We start from the raw sequence: 26,454 nt of genomic DNA on the forward strand, positions 1-26,454 counted from the left end.
GCACACTGGCAGGGCTTGTTCTCGCGGTCATTGGTGTAAAGTTTGGTTCAGTTGCGGCATCCGGTTCTGGAGTTAGCATCTGCGCAGTGAAGCATCCCTCAAAGGCTTGTTGGTTCCTTGTGGATTTAGAGTGGTACCTCCACTCTTGAGGGAGTTATCTGGCAATTTGTGAAGCCTGGAGGTCCTATGGGGCTCTTACACTATTTCCAGTTGTCCAGCAGCTCCTCGGCAGTGATTGTCAGGTCCTGGGTGCAGCAGGCGAGGTTTGGCGCCTTTTCTTTGATGTAGCAGGTCCACAGTTCTCGTGCTTTGGATCTTCTTGGTGCTGGTCTTCTTCTGTCCATCAAGTCTAGGAATGCCCACTAAATACTGTATTTAGTTGGTGTTTTAGGTGGAACCTGGTAGTGACCAATGGGTCATCTACCTTAAGGTGGCTCCACCCACTGAGTGACCACTTCCGGTGGGTAGAGGTCACTTCCCTACACCTGATTGGCTACTTTCCTTCCATCCAAGATGGAGGAAAATGAAATGGAGAGTCCACCTTGCATTCAACACCTCCGGGGTGGTGCATGCCAGGTAGGGCCACTCCTCCTGTCCTTTGTTTGAGTTTTTCACCAAATCTCCTGCCAAAAGTGGGGATTTATAATGGGGTGGTCATCTCCTGCTAGCAACAGGCCTCGAAGTTGAGTTTCAAGGCAAGCCCTTTGAAGCTCGCCAACAGGGCAGTACACATTCCTGAGGGAGGGGGTGTTAGTGCCTCCACTCAGAAAGGGCTTTGTTCTGCATCCCAGAGGGCAGAGGCCCTGACCCCAGGGGTGCAAATTTGGGTCTGGAGGTGGCAGGCAGGATATGACCTGCCAGCAAACAAGCCGGGGTAGATAGCTTTTGCTGGGGGCACCTCTAAGGTGACCCCTGGGTACATGTTATAATAAATCCAACACTGTTACCAGTTTGGATTTATCATTCTGAGTTGTATGATACCAAACAACCCAGGGTTCAGAGTGGCCATCATGTAGCTGTGAAACTCGTATTAACTAGTGTCTAGCACATGTATTAAAATGGCTGTTCTGTTCACTCACTACGTCCCAGGTTTGGCAAGGACACATTGGGGGCATATTGCTCATGCAGCTATGCCCTCATACTCAGTGTAGTCCACCCTGCCTCATGGCTGGAAGGCCTGCCAGAGGAGTGATTTACCTGTATTGCATGAAGTGTGTAGGGGACAGGGCACACAGGCAGTGTGCCATGTTGAGTTTGCAGTCAAGGGTTGCATTAGGACACTCAGCCTGCAATGGCAGTGCTGGGTGCACCTGAATGCGTGGCCCTAGAGGGTGGCATAATCAATGCTGCTGCCTTTGGGTCATATTCTTAGTACCTCCTGCCCTGTGTACCTGAGTACCATTTAATAGGGACTTATGGTGGTAGCTAATGGTGTCTCCAATTGTACCAATGCATCACAACAGTTTTGGGGAAGAGTTCTGGCCGGTGAACCTGGTTAGCTGCGGCCCTGGGCACTAACAACTTCTAGGTTATATCACATACAAGGCAAAAAGCTGGGGCTAACCATGTCAAAAAGAGGCCTTTTCTCACAACATTCATTTTAAAACAAGGGCGATCCTTTCGGGGAACTCCACATGGACTTGGAGGTCAGGGTAGGCTCACCCTCCCTTCTCATGCTCTTTTGGTTTTAGTTTTCCCAAATCAGTGGTCAGAGCACAGTATTGGGTAATGGCAGACTGATAACCAACTAAGTATGTGCAAATCTGAAATGGATGAAAAGAGAATAATGTCCCTACTCTAAAGTATTCTTTTATTATTTTAACTGTATTTGCAAATCCTCTGTGAATTCACAAATGTATGGAGGATCTGCAAAGTAATGGCTCAGATAATTTAAACATTTACCTATTTCAAGCTCACCTGATACATTTTCACAACATTAATCAATCAAAAACTAATGAAAACTTTATGCGACACCGAGAAAAGGCACTTAATTGAGTGAAATTCAAGTTTCTTGCCAAGTTAAACACAATTCCTTTCAGTTGTTTTTTCTGTCCTGAAGGGAAAGACACTCATGGAAGTTTAAATGGAAAATGTCACTTTTTGACCCTCCCTTTCTTGCCCCTTGTTGGAGGTTCAACGAATTTACCAAGACAAACTCAGATTAGAATCACTTTTTGGGAAATTTTCTGGAAGATTTGTCAGTGATAAATTTATTAGCAAATTAGAATATGGGTTGTCGTTAAACACTCTGGCCTAACCTTAACTACAGATTTGTTAACTATCTACTCTGAAATATTGCACACAGCCTACCGTGTTATATATTTTTGATTGTCATATAGCTTTCCATTTGTTTTAGTTCACATTTTTACAAAGCACCACTCAACGGGAATTTATGAACAGTGGGTTTATGGCAATCTCTTACACTGAGCCCATCTTGAAACCATGTAATCAAATGAGTATAAAACATTGTGAACAGTCTAAAACCAGTCTCAAGACAGAGATATAATAAATTAGCCTCTGCGGTGTATGGGAGAAAGGAAAAATGAATAGTGAAAATAATGCAAAGCTATCTAATAAGGAGAGACTATGACGTTTAGGATTTGTGGAACGAGAGAGAAGGAAAGAAGTGGTAAGTGTGACACAAAGTGAGAGAAAGGGGGGTCGAAGATCTGCCAGGTAAAACGACCACAGAATGATGATGAGAGAGAGACTTAGAGTAGAGATGTGATAAAAAAAAAAAAGTGGAAAAGATTATTGAGGATGAGAGAGAGAGATGGGAGTGGCACGGATTAGAGCACTAAATACATCGAGGGTCATGGTAGGAGATATGGCCTTAAGTAAATAGGCTATCTAAGCAAAGAAAGTTGTGGTTAGAAAAGAAAGTGTTTAATTCACAAGGAGGGAAAGTTCGGGGGCTCAAAAAAATAAAGGTGGAGGGATGTGACCTAGGGATTGACAGTAGAACAAGGAGAACGCAATAGGAGCAGGTAGTACAAGTTGTTAAATGGTGGATGCTGTAGTCATCAATATTTGACACATCTATAGGAATGCAGGAATTCTGAGAGCTGTTCCAACCTTTACAGAACTCAAAGACAGAGCCTATAAGCAAGCTTTTCTTATTTACTCTCATGAAACAAGTAATTATAGTGCCTACTAAAGTCGCCATTTTTACAGTGAGCAGTGGTTAAACAACAATGGCGGGATTCCACCCAGATATACTCTTTGTCAACATGAAGATCGGAAGTCATCAGACAGGTCAGCATCTTTGAAACGTGGCTGTATCCAAGCAGATCACAGGCTAAGTGTACCCCTAGTATAGCTAAAAACCTTCCAGTCACACTGGCCTTCCGGAGGGAGGCAGCCTTATGTTTAACTGACTCCTGAACCAATGCAAACTTTCCAAAGAACATCACTGTAAGCAAAACATACCCAGTTCACGTCGGTGGCCTCTGAATGAGGCTAGGAGCTCTATTTAACACATTCTGCATCTCTCATGGGCTACTCATTCCCAGCTTATTCTGTGTCCATTTTCACCTCTTCCGATCTGCAGGTCTAGACCCATGAGTTGTGAAGTTTTTGAAATATACCAAAAACACATCAGTCGGAGAAAAGTCTGTGCTTCAAGTAGTGGCATAGCTCACAGTGGGTAAACTTGGTATTGTGTACCCACACGTTATCCCCGCAGTGAAACCAACACCCAAGAGGGGTCCACTTGGCTTGAAAGAGACCGCATGAAGTCTGTGATGGAGAGTTAAGAACTTGTCAACGTGTAACCAAAGAACTGTGAATTCTAATGTGCGTGTATCGCATGTATGTATGCACAGGTATTTCTATGGGGCAGGAGTCAAGGGGCACTGTACACAGCAATAAGGAGCCATAGGTACGTCCCTGGGAGAGGGGAGGGACTCGGGAGATCGCACACAATAACAGAAGAGAGTAAGTGGGGGGGATTGATACCTGTTGTCAGACCAGAGGTCAAAGAAGCCATGACAGTTCTTATGATTTAGGTACGTGTTCTTTGAAATAGATGGGCCTTTAGATGCTTTCAAAATCAATGTATATTTGCCTGCCCTGGTTATTCCGACATTAGCACTTTGCACAGATGTGATCACCTTCACACATTTGTGCTGCAGAGTTTAAAATGGATGGATCCGGAGGCTTCCAGCACGGCGCTGCGGATACTGAGTCATCAATAACACCTTCTTATGACAAGTGAACAGAGGCTGGGTTTCGAAGCCATTATCCTGTTAAAGGAAAAGAGAACTTGTTAGAGGTAGAACAACCTATGGATGATTAGAACCTAATTAAAACCGAATGGGAAGGTCGTCAAGTGACAGAAGGCTCTGCAGTCCTCTAGGGCTCCTCCCGCCCCCTCGACACCAGTGGGTCTTCGGCTCTTCTGAAATCATTGGCTCGCGCCGTGCGGATTGACTGTGCTGACGCGGCGGTGGGAATTTATGCAGACAGCCAGGATGAGAGGTGTGACGGCTGGGGCATGGTGCGACTTCACGATGACACCCCACCCCCAACCGACTGCTAGGTGTCCCAACACTCCGAGCAGAGAAAGTAATATTTTTATCTGGAGTGTTAAACAAATCAAGCCGTTTTTATCAGTGATGTGACCGAGACAAGATAATGGTGCTTTGCAGATGATATTATCATATCCAGGCCCTGTTAATAGGATCCAGTAATGCTCTTGGTCCGCGATAAAGCCACGCCTACATCCTCGCTTCATCCGTTTAATAATAAAAAAATGATTGTCTTTCGCAACCGCTTCATTCTTCACCCCCCTTTCAACATTCCTTGCCTTTATTCCATACTCTGGGGTTTTGCATGCTATGCCATCTCTCCTCCAACTCCTTTTCTTACTGCCATTTTTTTTTCACTCACAATCCCTCATGCAGGCTAAATACGTTGCGCCGCTATTCATGCCGTACGATTTCTTTAGTGCCCACGCGCACAATTTATACATATGATCAGTGTCTGTGGGGAATGTACAGGTAGGCCCGAGAATGCATTAAAAACCTTTCAAGGATTCAGATGCCGAGGTAAGTGTTCTTTCCCTGATATCATAACCTGCAGGTGAGTTTGTGCCCAAGTATTTCTCCAGTATTAGGAGTCACACCTCCATTACCTTCCACTATGTTTCCTGACGGGATGGGTCAAGTGTCCACTGCCTCTGCTGATCACTTTCCAGGAAAAGGACGGCTTCAGCTATCACAATAGGCATTCCTCCTGCATCAGCCACCAGGGAACACCGGCAAGCACCATCAATTATTCATTTAATGTTACTTTCTCGCCCATTTGCAGTCTGATTAAATGCCTCTTATCCCAACTACTTCGAAATTAATCTTGTGCTGCCAATCAAGAATGCACTCCTTGGCATCTAGTGCCCCATTACTTCTTCCACCATTCAATTATCTTCTAGTAACAAGCTTTAAACATATCCCCCCTCCCCCTCCCAGCCCCCCTGCAAATCAGGCCTAAAACTGCCCCCCCCACCCCAAAAAAATGCAAAGTTCCTGTCACCCCAAAACAAAACCTGGTATTGTTAGATCGCAACTTGTACGCTACTCAGTGAACTGTAGTTCTTATGCCCAGCAAGCAACCATCCCAACTTTGACAGTTTGTTCCTATCCCCCATATATCCCATCTAAGTATCTGTGTCTTCATGTAGTCTCTGTCTTCTCACCACAGAATCAAGACACATCTTTTCATTCCCTGCACCTGTGTGGTCTTGATCCGTGGAGTAGAGTCGTCTTTTCGGCTCCTGTTGGTTCTCACACGTCCTTCTGGTCTCGATCCAGGGGTTGGGTTCTTCCTGCGGCATGGTGCTTCTCTAGTTAGTTTTACATTTTTTCCATATGACACGCCAGCCCTCCAACCAGTCCCACGTTTCTTCGGGCATCTCAAATTGCTAGGCCTTGCCATCCGCATTGACCTGAAGTCTCGCTAGGAACATCATCATGTATTTCAAATCCACCTTGCAAATGGCTTTCTTGACCTCTCTGAAGCTACGTCATTGGTGCTGGACATGGAAGATGAAGTCCAGAAAAAAATGTGTTGTCCCGTTTTCATATTGGATGGAGTCCTTTGCTCAGGCTGCTTGTATTATGGTGTCTAGGTCCCTAAAATTGAATACCCGTGCAATGATGGTCCGGGGCGGTGCTTCCAGCTTGGCCGGAGGGATTGGTGCCCTGTGCACCCTTCCCACCGTAAAAAAAATGGGAAAGGCTTTTTTGCACTAGGTATTTGGTGATGAGTTCCTCCACCAATAATTCAACACTGGGCCCTTCAGCCTTTTCAGGGACCCCACGATTCTAATGTTATTAAGGAACCCCCTTACTTCTTGGTCTTCAAGCCGCACTGCCATCTGGAAGTGTGCCTTCTCCAGTTTACAACCTTTTTCTTCCAGTAATTTCGTGGTGTTCTGAAGACCTCCCACAGTGAACTCAATTGAAGTAACCTTTTCAGAAAGTTTCTGGTAGTTTGCCCATAGCAGTGCGACGTCAATTGTTAGTGCATCCAGCTTTGGTTCTATGATCCCCTTCAGGTACTTTATTGCCGCCATGATTTCCTTGAGAGAGAGTTCCTCTTCCTGGGACAGGCCCTCAGACCCTCCTGTCCCACAGACCGCCCCTCTCCCAGCGATGAGGCTGGGAGTGCCACTGGGTACTGGTCCATTTTGTTTATCTGGTGCGGACACCCCTGCACAAGATGACCATGCCCAGGCCAGGCACCAGTCCACTGTGGTGCCTAATTTTCTTCCACCTTATGTGTCTCCAAAGTGTGGCAGGGCAACTTCACCCCGGGGCCTAGAGGAATCAACACCGGCAGCCCTCAACAGGAGGAGGGTGACACTTTGGGGCCGCTGGGGACTCACTCAACTGGTGCATGCCACCTGGCACCCCAGCTGCATGCATGAGGGCCCATGGGGTCAGTAGACAGCTCCTGTCATCAAAGTTTCGAGGCTGCAGAATGTGACAAGACCTCCCTGGAGCTCATGGGCTCAGCAGATGCTGCTCGTCATCTCCCCTCTCCATATGCCCTCTGCAGGGGCCTCATCATGTTAGGTCAAGAGAAGGATGGCCCACCTTCTTCACTTCTTGTAGGCCAGCAGATCAGCAATGGCACGTAGTCGGGTTCATCTTCTGGGATTTGGATTGTCATCCTGTGAAGACCACCAGGCAGCCCTATCCCTCAGACAGCAATGGTGATGTCCTTGAGCCAAGCCGGCAGCCACAATCTCCCAAGGGTCACCCACTCGTCACCACAAGATGTTGTGTGCCCAGGCCAGGGCCTCCTCGCTGGCAGCCAACACCTCCGTCTTCACCCCCACCACTCCTCACCACTCAGGGCTAGGAACTTCTAAGCACTGCAGGTCACGCAAGCCATGCCGTCCACCGCTCTTCTCACACAAATCAGATTGCGGCTGCTGTGTGGCTTTGAGGGGGTTTGGTGGTAAAATCACTGGTCAGATTTATGGCCCGGATGTGGGATGGCCTATGTCAGTGTGGCGGAGCTGTTTTAACTGCAGTCATTTTCCACTGTGTCAAGCCATGCCCCCTCATCGACAGCAGCCTTGACGATGACAGCAGACTCCTCATTGCAACCTTGCAGCTTCTCAAAACCTATGCATGGCCCAGACTGTGTGCTGCATCCTTGACCCCAGACTTTGCATCGCAAGCCCTCGGTGACTGATCTACAAAGATGATGCAGGATCGTGCACCGCAATCTCGCCCCACCTGGGAACTGATGCATTGCTTCGGCTGTGTGACACATCTTCCACACAAAGCTTCACAACGCTCTGCAAACCAAAATTTAATTTACTGTGTTCAGTGGGCCTAAGTGGGACCCTGTAGCCAGCCTGTGCTTCATCGGGTTCAGCCTGAAAATGTGGATTTGTCCTAGTCTGTTGCGACCAGATATCCACAGTTGGTGCTTTGTGCTTCTTGGCACTATTTTCTATACAAAATTTAAACCTGCATATCATCAGTTCTACTTATTGGATTTTAGTTGTTTTCATCTTTTTTCACTTATTGACAATTACTTTGTTTTTCTAAAGTTGTGTGAGACTAAACTGAAATGAGAATCTTTTGTGGTGTATTTTCACTTTGTTACTCTTTGAAGTGTTGCACAAGTTCTTTACATATTGTCACTGTGTTAAGCCTGACTGCTCTGTGCCAATCTACCTGAGGGTTAAGCACAGTATAAGTTAGGATTTGCTTGTGACTTCACCCTGAGAAGAACTGTGGTTGCTGCTTGACCACGGTTTACACCCCAGTCAACCAACAACACAATTTCTTACAATTAGGATGAGGGATAGAGGGAATCTGTGGGGCACTGCACAAGTGACTGTCATCTGCTTAAAATGGAACCTAAAAAGAACTAGAGTTATACTTATTTTGATTAGGAAAGAAAAAAAACAGTAGAGTCACTTCAAACAACCACTGCTGGAAAGTGGAGTAGGATGGAATATTCAGGATGTCAAAGACAGGAGAGTGAACAATAGAATTAAACCTTGCTCTTTACCACGTCATTAACAATCCGTCATAATCTTTAGCACAATTTGGAAAAGCAGGCTTATTAGAGTGTAGGTTTTGTTATGGATCACTGTATCTTCCGAAAACCATGCATACCTTACCCAACATCTCCTTTGAAGGCCAGCTATGACTGCATTAAAGATCACTGGAGCAAGAACTGTTTTTTTGTCCACCTTTCCTTGTCAGCTTACTTTTCTCACAATTGATTTGACCATAACCCTTGATCTGACCATGTTTTCTCTTCAACATCTAAACATTCTCTCTGCATTTTCTCCTCCACTGACATATTTAACACAAGGTGTTGATTTGCCAAGCTATCTTTCTGATCGTGTCTTTTAGCTCCTGTCCCATTTTCTTCTTTCTAGGTTGTCAAAATATATTCCTCAAAACACTGAATCCTCAAGGCATCCCATGCTTCTGTCAATCCATTGCTTCCTTTCGTTTGTTCAACCATTTGGTTCCATGATCCTACTCCAGACTGTCGATCTTACCCCCCTAACTCCCCCTTTTTCATCCAAGTCAAACCATGTTATCTATCTTTATTCCTTAATAAATCTCAACTACCCGACGACAACCCTGCTTGTTCCAAGACCATTGCAGTTGTAGCACCACTTCTGCCACCACTCACCCATATCTCAAACTTACTTGGCACATTCAGATTTAATATGGTTAGCTACAACAAAATGTCTACTCAGGTCATCATGAGCACAACATTCACTCAGCTTGCCTCCTGTTATCTTACTTTCCCTCACTTACATATGTCCCACAACGCAGTGCCATTGCTTACATTACCATCATCTGGCCTCTGTGGTGTATGTACAGACTTTTCTACACATGCTTGTAAAAATGCAGAGACAAATGCATGGATCTCTTTTCACATATTGATATGATCGTTTGGATCTCTATATTCACTACACTTCAGTTGTACCACAATACGTCATAAATATCACACCTCGATACAGGTGACAGAGAAAATTGATAATTTTGCTAGTTAACTCCTCAGGTTTCTGGCCCCTGCCGTAGTATATGATATTTCATTTTAGCCAATTTTATTTTTTTATTTTTATGTAGGTCTTGAGGGTATGAACATAGGTGACCTTGTAGACCTCAGGAAAAATGCATTATAAATACCACTGGTGCTCTGCCATGTCCTACGGAATACGTCTGGAACCTTAACTTTAAAACTGATTCCCCTCCTCATGCAATCATGAGAATGTTTTGAAAAATAGATCCAATTAAACCACATGAGTATGTGGCTTCTATTACAGTCATCTTTAACATGAGTCTTCTGTAAGAAAAAGCCCTGTACTCGAGTTTGTTGGTTTAGATGTCCCATAAATTTAAGTATCCAAAATGCACCTTTCTGCTTGCTTGACTGATTGGTTGAATTCAAAACGTGACCATATCTCACTCCACCATAGATCACTGCATTGCCTCTCGTTAGAGAAACTAATCATCTTTAAGACTACTTGCCTCACCTATAAGGGATTGTCTTCTGCAGTCTTCTAAGAGATACCCTCTAGTAGTATTACCCTAAAACTAAGGATTTGAGCATATTTTTTATTTAGATATGTGCATTTGGGTAAAATCGGAATATTCTGGTCTTTGGGTTGTAAACAGATATTCCCTATTTTCTCATGACCATGTATAGTTAATCGTTCTGTGTCCCTCGCCATCTTTAACTTCTTGCTTTAGGATGCCCTGTGCAGGACATGTTGGAGCTATACATGGCAGCTGCATAAACCAGACAGCAGTTCACTGTGGGCTCATTTCAAGATTAACATTCATGAGCATGGGGATGTATAATCCATCAAGACATGAGAGATTATCATAAAAAGACTTTACGACAGCCAATCAAATAGTACATTTACTCAACACAGTTATTTACACATAGTCAATGTACACAAAGGTAAAGTGCTCTGAACAGTGATCGCACAGTGTGGAAAAACGTAACTAGGTGGCATGTGTATACATAAAAAGGCACATGACTCTTAGTTTCAGAATATTAATTGCCATTGAGTGCCAACAAGTCTATGTATTGTCTGTAGTTGATTGCATTTTGCATTTCGATCTTTAAAGTTAATACAAGGTGGTCATGAGGGCTGGGTGGCAGTGAAGAGAACTATAGTAAGGGACAGAGCGTCCCCACTGAGTGCACTGGAAATGCATGGTGAGTACATTGCCCCAGAAGATGTACAAATCGCTCAAGCGGAGTGGGATGTAGGGTAATTGCACAGATTATTAAATGATTCTCTTTGTCTTTATCCAAAGGACATGGCAGGCTTGTATAATGTTTGAAGGACCTAGTCAGATGAAGGTAAACCACCCAGGGTAGCTACCCTCATGGAAAAAAGAATCCAATGAACAGATGAAAGTTAAGTGCCAATTTGGGTGTGTGATGCACAATATAGAAGCAATTTAAGTGTTCATTGTAATTTAATACATGGGCAGGAACAAAACCAATATTAATGGGAATTAAATGCATAATGGGACTGAATCATCAAACGCTACCCTGTCAACACCCATCAGCCATCTTCTATTGAAGGCCTCTGTGTGTCGGGAAAGGTAGCAGCTAGGGCACTGCTGTGGGCATCACCATTTAGGGGGGAGATGACAGTCACTGTGTGGGTGCATTGGGCAAACTGAGAATCTCTGGACGGGGGCTATAGAGCTGAGAGCAGAGGATAGGATGGATAGTTGACAATTGATGCCAGCCACCCTGTTGCTTGAATGTCCTCGATGGCCGAAGAGATAGTGTTCCACTGACACAAAGGCCTGTTGACACTGAATCATATATTACTAACTATAATTAGATAAGCACTTCTCATAGCTACTTATGTTTTTAAAAAGTGACGTGAAATTGTGAGTTGCACAACTTCATTGCTCTGTTTGATTCATATATATCTCATGGTAATTTCACATGTCAGCCACCCAAAGAAGGACAAATCTGAATTCCCTAGCCAATGAGGCCACTTGCCCACTTCCCATGACCTACGTTTGGACATAGTCACTTTTTGGTCCTCCAAAGTCACCAGCAGTGCAAGACAAGAGGTTGTAGCTGTCGAGGTTCTGTGGCATCAGATATGTATTTTTGATAGACCTGTGGTAGCCTCAAACGTCACTAGAAAAAGCTCTAAGCAAGCCAAACTGGTAAACACTAGTCTGCAAGGTTGCAGTTTGGTCTTAGAGAGGTCAAGAAATGACAATTTGTTATAATTCGCTGATGCTAGAAATATCATGTCTGGTCTCACCCACAGCTCCCAGGTCACCGCAGAAAGCTCCTAGAGCCCCTGTATTTCGTTATCCAGGTCATCCACAAGGTATATTGCAGTCTACTCCCAAGTGGAACGCCTCCTCAGAATTGTTTTGCCATTGGAAGTGCAAGAGGCCAGGTAAATAACTCTAGGAGAGCACTCTCAGTCCTGGGTTTAAGTGGAAAGTAAAAAAGCACCAACACTTCTTCATAGGGTGGCCTAGCAGGAAGCTTCCTTCTTCTAATGAGTTATCTATGTCCAGTAGTTTTCTGCTGATCTGATGGGTTGGTGCCATTTTAACCATTGGTGATATTCATGCTCCAGTCACTGCAGAATTCCCACAAAGAGACATTCCACTTTGGAGTCTTTGACCACTATGAGAACTCCAAGTCCTCATTCCAGTACTACTCTATTAGCATGGGAAACATTAATATTCGTTATCTAGCAACAGTTTTTCATTACTAGGAGTAGAGATGAATGTCTGAGAGGGTTCCGCTGGTGAAAGGCGTCTGCCATTTAACTAACCATGCCAATAAGCAGACCCTTTATTGGCAGCCGAACCTATCCACGCTCACAAGAGGCACATTCACGGTGAATTGACTAGTGATTGCCCCTCCTGCCGCATCATTCCTGCTCTCAAAAGCAGTTATGTGTTTTCACTGGCATAGGAGAGTTTCATGCCCAATCAATGCTTAATCACTGTAAGGAGAAAAGCCAGGCATACTGAAATAATTACCACTGGGGCATTCAGACAGCAGAAAGTATAGTTTTTAAAATTACATTTCCAATACAGTTATCAAAAATCTACTTCCATTATATAACTAGGTTATTGACAAACATAAAAAGGAAGATTCTAGTGCCTTTATTTTCAAATTTGTTGGAAAAGGCTTCAATCATAACTAGGGTATTCCACAGAAAAAAATGTCACTTTATAGAGTGAAAACATAATTTTAAGCTGCTCAATGTTCGGATATGCATGTCTTTAATATATAGCATGTCTCACTGTTATACATTGAGTACCCAGGCCAATGAGCTATAAGGCACATACTGAGGTGATTTATCTAATGTGCACAGAGGTGAAAAACATACCAGCCAATTGTCACAGAAAAGATATATGCAGCACACCACAACATGTCCTAATAGAATCTGACATTTTAATTAATACAAACAATTACTAAGCGATATCAGACCACCCAAATCTACACCTACCACATACAATAAAATACATCCATACACAACCAGTTAATAAACATCACAGAACTAAAAGGAAAGACATTTAGGCTTTGAAAGCACTAAAGTGCCGTTCAAGGACCAAAAATGCCTGTATGAATGCTGGTAACCTTCCACAAGACCAAAGCTTCCATTTATCCACCCATACTCGTACATTCATCTAGACAGCCACGTGTCCTCTTTCACTCGGCATCCTTTGATTGTGTTGGCCTATGTTTTATTGAGTAGTTTTAGTAGTGTCCATGTGCACCTGCATGTGTCTACATGTCTATATGTTTAATGATCACTGGGCATTCATTCCTTTATTTATGCACTGTGTGTTTGGGCATATGCGCAACTGTGGGTCTATAGACCTGGTGGTATATATGCACATGACACCCTGAAAATACGTATCAATGGGTACACTCAACTGTTGCTTGTAAACCTGCAAACGTTTAATATGTTTACATTGACACTTATGGACTAAATTATGTTGATTATAAAACCTACATTGCTTGCCTTGTTTCTGTAACACAGGATAAATCAAATGTCGAAATGTGTCACTGAACATAACATATCACATGCATACAATGTGGCACAACTTTTAAGAAGTGTTGGCTATGACTGAAACAAGTCCCACTCCATGATACAGCACCCAAACGGTGCATGACAGACTGACCTTGCCCGTGTCACACAACGCACCTCTAATACATATACGCAATCGTCTATCTTTGGACGCTCAAAATGCACTTTTCAACTAATAATTCCATAAAATAGCATATTTTCAATGGAACCTGTTTTTTAATTTCCTCAAGAAGACAGGCAAAGCTAAACCCTGACAATCTACTGCGTCAAATAGAGCTCCAAAGGCATTTAGCTGCCACATCAATGCTAAATCAACAATACTGTTTCCTCACTATTTCACCATACAACAAGAACCATTCCGATAATGTCAGCTGAAACATAGGCACCTCCTCGGACACACCCTTATAGCTATATTCTGGGCTAGCGATTCTCGGAGTCCGTGAGGTCTGTGTATGGAAGCCCCTTTCTCTTACAGCTGAAGTTCAACTGATAATCAAGCTCCATTCATAGCAAAGCTGCAACTTGAGTTCTCGATGCTCCATCCCGCACCTACCTACCTACCTACCTGTAATTATGAAATCTCCATAAATCAAAAAGCCAGAGCTCTAGGTCTTGAACCGCAAGCCCTCACACAGTTCCAGCTCTATTGTTGATGCCACCACTCCTCGCAAAGAAGAAGATCTAGTGCTGAAAGCTCCAGTCCCTACAAGTCTCCAACACTAGGAGCGCACCTTCAATTCCTCACAGAGCTGCAGCTCTAGAATTGACACCTCCACTTGGCAGAGACCAGCAGATTTAGAAGTGATACCTGAAGTCCCCACAGGAGCTACAGCTCTGGAAGTGATACATCCAATCCCATACAGAGCTGCAGCTCTAGAAGTGATGCCTCCACTCCCCACAGAGCTGGAGATCTAGAAATGATACCTCCACTCCCCATACAGCTACAGCTCTAGAAATGATACCTCCACTCCCCATAGAGCTACAGCTCTAGAAGTGATACATCCACTCCCCACAGAGTTACAGCTCTAGAAGTGATACTTCCACTCCTCACAGAGCTGCCGACCTAGAAATGAAACCTTGAGTTAGCACAGAGATGTAGCACTAGGCCTGGAAGCTCCATCCTTCACCTGGATGTTGGTCTGGAACTGGTGTCTCCACTCCTCACAGAGATGTAATTCGAAATCTAAATGCTCCAGACCTCACGAGGCTGCAGCTTTAGTTATGTGTGCATCATTACACACACACCTGTAATTGTACTTCTGAAAACTCTAGAACTCTATTACTCAAATGGCTGGGCATGTAGGTCTGGAAGTTCCATCGCTTTCAGAGCTGCAGCTCTAGAAGTGATGCCTCCAATCCACACAGAGGGGAATTTGGGGGTCTGAAAGCTACAGTCCTGCAGCAATAGGACTGAAACGTCCATTTCTCACAGAACTGCAGCTCTAGAAGTAGTACTTCCACTAATCAGTCAATTGCAGCCTTTGGAGTGGGACTTTACTCATCTTGTTCTGAAAGATCCATCCCTCCCAGAGTGACAGCTCTAGAAGTGGTCTCTACATTCCCCACAGAGATGCTCTTCTAGGTCTAAAAGCTCCAGTTCTCATGGAGGTTCAGTTCCAGCAGTGAAACTACAATTTCTCATAAAGCTTCAGCTCTAGAAGTAAAAAGTCTAGTCCTCACAGAAGTGTAACTCTAGGTACGGAAACTCGGACCTTCATAGGAATGCAGCTGTATAGCTTCAAGTTCTAGTCCTTAGAGATATGAGTCTCAAGTCCTACATGTCTAGTCCTTAGAGATCTAAGGCCCTGGGGTGGGAAATGTAATTCCTCAAACAGTTGTAGACCTATGCTTGACAGATCCTTTCTGCACAAACATGTGAGGCTTCATTTCTCACAGGCCTGAGACTCTAGGTCTGAAAACTCTGGGCCATAACAATCTGCAGCTCTAAGCCTGGAAGCTCCATTCTTCCCAAATCTGAGGTCCTACATCTGGAAGATCCACTCCCCTCAAAGCTGCCTTTCTATAATTGCCTTCTACATTCCCAGCAGAACAGATGGTCTAGGTTGGTAATCTTCATTTCTCCAAGATCAAGATCTATGGGTCTGGAAACTTCATACCTCAAAGATCTTAGGATTTACTTTTGGATGCTATACTCCACTTAGAATTCCAGCTCTAGTTCTGATTAGACACTAATCTTAGAGCTCAGGTTTTGTACCTGGAAGCAGCTTGCTTTCCAAAGCTCCAGCTCTGGGTGAAGAAGATACGTTCCTCACAGAGCTACAGAGCTAGTGCTCTGAGTATGGAAGCTCTATGCCTTGACAGCTGCACTTTCATGCTTCAAATGCCATTACATGCAGAGCTGAAAATCAATGACTCATAAATCCATTTGGCACACCAGTAAAACATCATGTATGTATCTGGTATTTTTAGATTCTTAGAGCACATACCTAGTAAAAGGGTAGCAGATAACTCTACATGGTCAAAGGCAAGCTTAAAATCAACAAATGATAGGAGGCAAGCTTAAAGTTATCAAATGATATGAGAGGCAGCATGGGTGTGGACAGTGAATGCATTGTGAAGTAGTGTTCTTTAAGGAGGTGAGTCTTTAACTTGCTCCTAAATAAAAGCAACGTTGAGGTGGTCCTGATGGATACTGGGATCTTGTTCCAGATCCTCGGTGCACAGGTAGAAAAGCTGCAAACCCCTTCCAGTGGATCTGAACTTAACCAAGGAAAAAGTAGTGTAGAAGATTTCAAAGACCCTCATCTCCCAACACTCTTTGTGATTGTGGCTCGAGAAATTTAAAGCAACAGCCAAAAGTGATAAAGTGATAGTTTTCAAAGACAACCTGGAGGTGGATCACTAGAATGACTCATCAGCCAACATGTTTACCCTTTTGATCATCAGATAATGATTCAGACTGTTTTGTAATGGATTGGATTGAAGTTGCATTTTCATAGAGCTTGATAGCACATTTATTGAATGCTAGCTTGCTTCTCCGTGGGAGTGGTGTGGATGAAAAAGTGTAAGTCTGTTATGTGGTTATATCTTTGTAGTGTGTGATCGTGTGCATGAAGACCCGAGTTGTGCTCTCCTGTCTTGTTCCTGCACCTATGCACCAGTGAGGGATAGGACTATGATGTAGACACTCCAAATTAGTACTGGCCATCTTGTTAGAGAGATGACCAACATTCACCTGATTAGATTACTCATTACCAACGTTTTCCACAATGGTTATATATCAGATCACAAAATGAATAAAATCACCGATCTGCAAATTTGATGTAAGTCTTGGGTGAAATTAAATTTGTTTGTTGCAAGCCTCTGAACATTTTACAGATTTGAGGGATCTTTAGAGGATGAGGTTGCAGGGTGTAAAATGTTCGATAAATTGAAATAATTGAGACATCGCCTACCATAGTCCATACAAACTGAAGCCCGACAGACAATAGAAATTTATATTTCAGAAAGTGTCTCTATTAAAGACGTGATTAATTTGTGAGAGTGACACGTGGTGGGCTCTGGTGTTCACTTGTAGGAACCAGAACTATTTCTCGTCATCAGATTTTGGCTCAGAGCAAGAAAGCAAAACGAAGCAGAAAGAAGGAGGGAGAAAAATGTAGGAAAACGAGGTCATCTTTGAGAGACAGTGATACCTGTAGTGAAAAATTTAGAATACAGTGTATATCTATAAGCAAAACAGGCAACCGTTAGTAAGCAAAACTTATAAAGATTTGCTTCTCAGAAGGACGTGAAAACACAGCACACACAAAACTTGTGCCCTAAGATGTAAGATCCAGTATGGAAAACAGGGGCATGGGTTTCAACCACATTGCCACCAACTCAAACAGAGTACATCTTATATTTTAAAGACATTTCCATATATCGTTCAATCCTTTTCAATTTCTGAAGTAGTGACTACTGGATAAAACGGCTGAATAATTATAAAAAATAAATGGGCCACATGGTAGGTACTAAGAGGAATCTTCCCCTATCCTTGTTCTGTCAGTAAGACTGTTTTAATTGCTGTTCATGCTTAATGCAGTGTAATCTGGAACAAGATGGACATAGTAATTCATTTGTGTATTCGAGGTGCCCATTTTACATCAAAAGGCATTCTTTTTGCAAAACGAGTTCAAATAAACCACATCGACTCATGTATGCATTGTTTTCTCCTATGTGGCAGTATGTGGACCTGTGTAGTAGACATTTTCATGCTGCTAAGCAAACCTTCTTCAGAATCCCGTGCATTCTTATCTATATTTGAGTGTGTAAAGGTACATGCTGATGGCAGTTACAAAACCCATGGGAACCCATAAAAAATAATCCATTTATGGTATTTTCAGGCCGCACATATTGTTATCAGTTCTGGAGTTCATAAGAGTTTTCATAGTAATTTAATATAAGGGACAATCTGCTCTTCAGTTTTCCGATGATATAATTCTCAATAAGATATATGAATGTGGTTTAAAGAAATTGATGAAGTATTGTTTTAATAATATTCCTCTTGTAATTTAAGAAAAGCTATTAGGTATTTTTATTAAATAATATTCCTCTACCAGTCTTAATGGATTTGGAAGGTGAGGTGGCTGCCAGAACATGGAACAGAACGTCAGTTGTTGCTTCTGCAACTGGACACAATGTTCCAGACCTGGCCCTAAGAACTGAACACAGAGTGCAGAGATGGAACTCAGAACCTGAGGCAATGTTTAAGAGCAGCCGCCAGAACTGGATACACCTTTCCAGGTCGCTTCCAGAACTATAAGAAATGCTCAACATGGACTCAAGACTAGAGCAGAACTAGGCACAATAATGTCCTCAGGGCTAGAGACGTCACTTGAGTGGCCACACACTGGTCTGCAGATGATCCGTGCTTAATTTGAGGCAGTGGTTTCTGGTGCTCGGCACCAGCACTTAATTGTCAACTCAGGCACTTGTTACAGTTCACCACATGGTGGGGCTGTTTGTCTAATTTCGAAATGAGCACAACAACAGTTGTTTGATAACTTAATATACATTAAAATGAGTAATACCCATCACCAAAGCCAGTCTTATAGCTTTGGGGGGCCTGGAATATTCTGAATTGTCACACTTATAGGAGTGTGATGGATAGTAGCTGTGTAGGTCATGTCGTTTGGCAGCGTTGGCAGGAGCAACTGCTGGTGCAGCTGCAGTGGCCTCCTGACATGGGCCCTGGCACATGTTTTTTTTTCAAACTAAGCACTGCAGATGAGGCCTCGTTAGGGATGCGTACTCTGTAGAGTGGTGGTGGACACATCTCTCTTGTCTACTGGTTAAAGCATTTCTTCTGCACAGCAACATTCCTCTTGCTTTGTTTTTAGCCTTGACACATTGTTTGCTGACTAAGAGAAGGAGGGTGAGAAAGAAGAGGAAAAGGCAGTGGCATTCATAAAAACTCTCTTAAAAAAAAGAAAAAAAAGTAAAAACTATGATATTAGTCAATTGTTGTTTCAAATGAAATGTGCTGGTCAGCTGAGGAGAGGTCACGGCAAGGTCCTTTTAACTTCCCCACTTTTCTAACAAAATGCTGCCTTTTAAGAAGAAAGGCCACATTTATTTTAAAATCTGTTTGTAAGCACACCTAGGCCCTCATTACGAACCTGGCGGTCTCATGACTCCCAGGTCCGCAGACGGCGGTCAGATCACTTATTACGACTGCGGCGGTCCTGCTGCAGTCGGACTGCCAGCACCTCCAGAATTAGTCATCCCGGCGGTCTTGCGGTCATGGCGGTCGTGGCGGTCCTAATCCACCAGGGAATCGCTGCAAGCAGGGCTGCCCTGAGAATTACGACTTGGCTCACTGCCAGCGATTTCCTGGCAGTAGCACTGCCATGAAAAGACTTGTGGAGAACGCGTGCAAGGGGCCCCAGGAAGGCCCTTGCACTGCCCATGCACTAGGCCAGCACCTTCGCAATGATCACTGTCTGCTTTGCAGACAGTAAACATTGCAAGGGTGCTGGTGCTGGTGCACCCTGCACTCTACAGCATTGCCGCCAGCTCGATTACGTGCCGGAGACAATGCTGTAGGATGTTTCCCGCTAGGCCGGCGAGCGGCGACTCAGGTTTCTGCCCGCCAACCTAGCGGGAAACTCGTAATGGGCCCAGTGGGGAGGTAGCCACATTGGTGGGAACCTCCAAGTAAGAATTTCGGCGGACAGCTTAAACCATCTCTCGAAATCGTAATGAGGCCCCTAGTCGTAGAAACTAAGTTTTATGTTTCAAAAAAGAACATGAGTCACACCAATGCTTTATGATTGATGCACCTTGTTTGTTTGCTGTTTCTAATTTATTTTTACTTCAGTGCAACAGCATCTGCGTTAAAATTATACAATGATGCAACATAACACCTGTTACAGTGATAAAATAATGATAACATTTACAATGCCACTGTGTTTAATTAATAGAAAAAAGCTTCCACACAAAACATTAAGGCGGTCATTCTGACCCTGGCGGTAAAAACCGCCAGGGCCTTGGTCCGCGGGAGCACCGCCAACAGGCTGGCGGTGCTCCTCTGGGCATTCTGACCGCGGCGGTACAGCCGCGGCCAGAAACGGAAAGTCGGCGGTGTACCGCCGGCTTTCCGCTGCCCAGGGGAATCCTCCATGGCGGCGCAGCTTGCTGCGCCGCCATGGGGATTCCGACCCCCATACCGCCATCCTGTTCCTGGCGGTTTCGGCCGCCAGGAACAGGATGGCGGTATGGGGTGTCGTGGGGCCCCTGGGGGCCCCTGCAGTGCCCATGCCAATGGCATGGGCACTGCAGGGGCCCCCGTAAGAGGGCCCCACTTAGAATTTCAGTGTCTGCTTAGCAGACACTGAAATTCGCGACGGGTGCTACTGCACCCGTCGCACCCCTTCCACTCCGCCGGCTCCATTCGGAGCCGGCTTCCTCGTGGAAGGGTGTTTCCCGCTGGGCTGGCGGGCAGCCTTTTGGCGGTCGCCCGCCAGCCCAGTGGGAAACCTAGAATGACCGCCGCGGTCTATTGACCGCGGTACGGTCTTCTGGCGGTTCCCGCTTGGCGGGCGGCTCCCGCCGCCCGCCAAGCTTGGAATGACCCCCTAAATGTAATTTCTAAAGCCGCTTGTATCTATGTGTTTTAATCTCAAAATATTAGCAGAATATTTAACAGGTAAATGGCCATTAAATGGAGGGAGGGAGAAAGGCAAACACATGAACAAACTGCATATGAGTTTTTTTGAACCCATGGGCACTGATTTAAAAGTACAGTAGGATGTCATTGTGGAGTAAGAATTTAGTTAAAAGTGGATGCTAATTACGTTAGAGATATTCCTCTACCTTCAGAAATATAGAGAAAATTGTGTACTGTAATTTTTATGTTGGAATGTTGATGTAGAAGTAAGAATTTGTCCTCACTATATTTAGGTTCCAGCTAACAGCTGCATCTGATTTCTCTTTCACATAATTGGTGTAGAAGAGCTAAAACAACCCCAAAAGAATGAAAACATGCACCTATCCTAATGTGTGGGGGGGTATGGCATACATTCAATTCCATTTTAGACATTTTGATAATTTCTAATGAAAAATAATTTCCAGATTCATAATTTAACCCTAATGTTTTATTTAAGATTCTCATTTAACCTCTTGACTGCTAGAACTTCGACAAGGGGTCAGTTGTGCAGATCCCTCCAAGTTTTTCAAATAGACTTTGGGACTAATTTAGAGTTTGGCGAACGGGTTAATCCATCACAAACATGACGGATATCCATCATGTTTGTAATGGAATAACCCCCTCCACCAACCTTTAAATCAGGCCCTAACTAGTGAAATAAAAAAATAATGAAAAGTAGCTTGAAGAAACATTAATTTGTGACAACTTTTTCATCTGCAACTTTTCACGATGGCTTATTTATAAAAGCAATATACTTGTATATCCGGCAGACCCTTCTCGTTGCAGTGATATGTACTGTTTGTAGGTTCTCCAAAAACTTGTGTTTCCCAGATCCAACAACTGAGCTGCACTGAGCTGACTAGCAATTAATTTGGTAAAAAATAAACAACTAAAATAGGTGAGAAGGAAAGCTATGTAATTCTGAAATGTACACAATAGACTGAGATTAGCAACAGTGGTTATTTGTACACATATGACTTTATAGTTACCCATACTATTATGCGATTCAGAGGGCATTGTGCTAAAAAGTGTGCTCACTGACTTACATTTGGAAGCCACAACTGCAGAGAAATCCAATTGATAATAACAAGTGTTCTACTATTCCATGTTCCCACATTTCTCCTGAGGAAAATGGAACCTCAGTTGTGTGGCTGGGCCTAGCAACTGCAACACAAAACAGCCAAAACCGTAACCTAGAGATATCACATTTCAACTGGCAAAATCAATGGGTTTTTTTTCCACAATGGTGGTAGCTTGGTGTTTTGGACCCAAACTAAGCCACCACCCAAGGAAACCTATAATACTCAGACATTTCTGAAAACTAGACACCTTGGGGAGTCCAGGTGATGTGGCTTTTGTGGTTCTCACAAGGTTTTGGTACCAAGAAGCCCTTCCAAACCTCAAGCTTTGGCTAAAAGCACATATTTTCCTAATATTTTTGTGAGGGAAAGTTTGTAGATGTGTGGGAATCTACAAGTTTACTACCATCCAGTGGGGTGGGTTTGGCATCCACAAGAAAGGGCACAAAGCGCGACATGGACACCGAAGTTTTCACTCAAAACTGACACTTGTTGCAATGTGGGTGGCTGCAGAATTTGGGTCATAACTCAGCTGGTACCCAAGGCAATCTGAAAAACCACCAGACATTTCTGAAAACCAACACCCAAGGCTGATCAGAGTGTTGTGACTTCCATGGATCGCATGAGAATTTCTTACTCAGAAGTCCATGCAAACTGCAAACCATAAAGTATGTGAAGGCAATTTCCAGAATGTGTGGGGTTCCGCAAATTTCCTTCTACCTAACATTCCCACAACTTTTCTGATAAGAATGGCACTCCATGTGTGTGGGTGAACATAGAGCCCACTATACGAAAAGGCTCAAAACGCACCATGGACACATCACATTTTTCTACTCAAACCCAACTCTTTTTTGAGGTATGGATGGCTGTGAATTTTGAGTCCTAGTTCAGCCAAAACTAACGACAACCTACCAAAGAAAGACATTTCTGTAAAGTATATACATGGGGAACACCAGGGTGGTGTAACTGATGTGGATGTTGCAAGGTTTTCCTACTCAGAAGACCATGCAAACCTCAAACTTTGGCTAAAAACATGCATGTTCCTTACATTTCTGTGAAGGAAAGTTCAAGAATCTGTGAGGATCCACAAACATCCTACCATCCAGCATTTGTACACATACTCTAATGAAAATGGCACTCCACTTGTGTGGGTGGACCTAGGCGCCACAATGGGAAAGGGTCCATCACATAACATGGAGACATCAAATTTTTCTACTAAAAAGCAACCTTTTTTGCAATTTGGGTAGCAGTAGATTTTGGCCCAAGCTCAGCCTGCACCAAGGGAAACCTACCAAGCCCAGACATTTCTAAAAAGTAGACACCTGGGAAAGTCCTGGGTGGTGTGCTTTTCGTGGATCTCATAAGAATTGCTTACTCACAAGCAGTGGAAACCTCAAACTGCTTAAAACATACACAGTTCCTTCACATTTCTGTGAAGAAAAGTTCAGAAATCTGTGGGTATCCACAAATTTTCTTTGATTCAGCATTTCCACATCTCTCGATAAAAATGGTACCCCACTTGTGTGAGTTGGCCTTATGCCCACAGCACGAAAGGTGCCAAAACGCATTTTGGTGACATCAGTAATAATAACTGCAGGAACTGTGCCTGGGGACGGTTGCCACCTAGGGAAATCTATCAAACCAGACATTTCTGAAAAGTAGACACCCACGGGGGAGTCAAGGTTGTGTACCTCATTTGGATCCAACAAAGTTTTCTTCCCTATAATGTCATCAAACTTTCCTGAAAATCATGCATATACTTGTATATCTGTGATGTAAACTTCCAGAATTCTCAGGGATCCACACAATTTCTACCACCCAGCAATTCCACACTTGTCTTCATAAAAATACTACCCCACGTGTGTGGCTCGGCCTAGTGCCTGTGACTGGAATAAATTAAACTAGGGTCAATGGGAGTCCTCAAGACAAGTGGCAGAATGCTGGATGGTAGGAACTTTGTGGATTCCTTTAGATTCTAAAAGTATACGTCTCAGAAATGCAAGGAAAATGCATGATTTAATGCAAAGTTTGTGATTTTCAGGCCACTATGGGTAGGTTTATTGTTGGATCGATGTGAGGCACACCACAATAAACTCCTTGGGGTGTTTAGTTTTCAGAAATTACCGTGTTTGGTAGGTTTCCCTTGGTGGCAGAGAAGCCTGGGACCATTTACTCTACTTTACCATATTGTTGCTGTCTGCACATTGTATTCTCAAGACTATCCTGACACAGGCGGTAGGCTGAGGCACACGATTGGGGTAGCATTTTCATTGGGGCAGGTGAGGGACCACAGAGTGGTCTGATTTATATGGAAACCTGCAGATTCCAGAACTTTATGTCACAGAAATAAAAGACAAATGTGCAATTTTAGGCATAGTTTGAGGTTTGAGGGCATTGTGGGTAAGAGAATATTGTGGAATATGCACAAGGCATACCACCTGAACTTCCCTTAATGTTTAGTTTTCAGAAATGTCTGGGTTAGGTAAGTTCACCAGGTGGCGGCCGGCCCGTACTGGAAACGTGCAGCTCTTGAACAGGGAAAGTGGAATGATATTGAGGTTTAGTCCCACTCTTGCGTGCCATTGAGATGGGAACGACTTAGGGGCATATTTATACTTTTTGTTGCAAAACTGCACTAACGCAGTTTTGCATCTAAATGTTTTGCACCGGCTTGTACCATTCCTGAGCGCCAGCCAGGCACAATATTTATGGAATGGTGCAAACCGGCGCAAAGGGTGGGCTAACGTAAAATAAAATGACGTTAGCCTGGAGGGGGTGGCGATTTGGGAGAAGGGGGGTTTGCACCAAAAATTGACATTAGGCAGGTTAGTGTAAAATAAATGACTCTAACCAGCCTAGCGTCATTTTCTGACACAAAACCATCCATACCACATGACTCTTGTCTTAGAAAAGACAGGAGTCATGCCCACCACCCCAATGGCAGCACAGGTGACCAGTGTCCCTTGGGCATGGCCATTGCACCCAGTGCCATGTAGGGGGGGCTCATTTTAGGCCCCCCAGTGGCACTTAAAAAAATAAAATAAAATACTTACCTGTACTTACCTATACTTACCTATACTTACCTGGGATGGGGTGATGGTGTCCCTCATCCTCTGCTGTCCCTCTGGTGTGGGTGGGGGTGTCCCTGGGGCCTGGGTAGGGCACCTGTGGGCTTTTTCCATGGTGTTCCACCATGGAAATAGGCCCACAGGTCCCCTACCGCCGGCCCTGACCCAGGCATTAAATAATGGTGCAAAGCAAGCTTTACACCATTATTTGACCCCTCCCCCACCTGCGTGATTTTATCACAGGGGTATAAATATGGCGCTACTGCCATAGAGTAATTTGTTGCACAGGAACGCCTACCTTGCATCTCATTGACGCAAGGTGGGTTTCCACGTCCAAAAAATGAGTTTAACTCCATAACTTTGGCACTAGACGGGTCTAGCACCAAAGTATAAATACGGAGTTAGTTTTGCACCAAATTTGCATTGAAATAATTGCGTATATTTGGTGCAAAACAAGTATAAATAGGCCCCTTAGTCACCAGGGGATCAGAAAAACCGTGAAGGCTTTAGGAGTGAAAGTGGGGCCTGGTGTCAGCATGGGCTAGACCCCACCCTATTATTTTAGAAAACAAAATATTCCTGATGTCCAGGTGGCTTTGTGGGTCACCCTCTTCCTTCATAGGCCAAACTGGGGCAACAAAGTCTTTCTGCCCCCTGGTTACAGCCTTTCGGCTCCCTGGGGGCAGAGAAGGGCTTTGCCCCTTTTTGGTTTGGGAATATGCCAGAGTGGGACACCCACACCCCTTTCTTTTGCCCCAAATGCAAAATCCTTAGTATCTAGGGGGCTTTCTACCCACCTCAGGAGGACAGATTGGGAGCAAGCCCCCAATCTGCCTCCGAGGTGGTGCAAAAAGAGTGAATTGTCGCATTTGGTGTAGGGGCATGGCCCTATAGCGGGATGGGTCCCTCCCTTTCTTTTTCCCTAAAAAGAAAGAGTAAACACTTTGGGGTCTAGTGGGCTTGCTACCTTCTGGAGGGAAGATTCTCAGTAAACACCCCAAATTGCCTCCCAGAGGGTGACAGAAAGACTGCACCATCCACTTTGGAATGGAGCATAGCCCCATGACAGGATATAGAGCGCCACCCCTTTTATAAAAAAATATATTTTCCCTGGTACCTAGTGTGCTTTCTTCACCCCCTACAGGGATACCTAGATGCAACCCCCTCCCCTCAAACTGCCTCCAAAGGAGGACAGAAAGACAGACTTCCCCTTTGAAGTTGGGGCATGATCCATTGACAGCGTGAGCCACCACACTCCTTTCCTGTTTTATGTAACGAACCTCCTATCTGCCCCTGGGGATCCAGAAAGACTGTTGTGCCTGGGGAAGGAAGGGGGCACTAGCTGATTGCCAGTGGGCTGCCCCCCCCTCAAAAACGAATCCCAGGTAGGTGTCTAGTGGGTTGATTCCTGCTTGAGGATCACCCTCCTGTGGTGATCCCCAAGCAGGGATCTAACAGGGAGGGATACCATTAGAAAGGGGCCATTTTCCCTTTCCAGTGACACCTCACCAAACTAAATTGGTGCTCAGGGAGCTGAGATATGCCGGCGAGCACCAATGCAGTGAA

The 26,454-nt window shown here is 44.3% G+C and overlaps 1 protein-coding gene across 2 annotated transcripts in view; it reads right to left on the bottom strand.

Moving 5' to 3' along the window:
- CACNG7 (calcium voltage-gated channel auxiliary subunit gamma 7) overlaps nt 1–26,454 on the bottom strand; it is a 145,292-nt gene that overhangs the window by 106,982 nt on the left and 11,856 nt on the right. The window lies entirely within an intron of this gene.

This window comes from Pleurodeles waltl, chromosome 7 (assembly GCF_031143425.1).
Source record: "Pleurodeles waltl isolate 20211129_DDA chromosome 7, aPleWal1.hap1.20221129, whole genome shotgun sequence".
Classification (NCBI taxonomy): Eukaryota; Metazoa; Chordata; class Amphibia; order Caudata; family Salamandridae; genus Pleurodeles; species Pleurodeles waltl.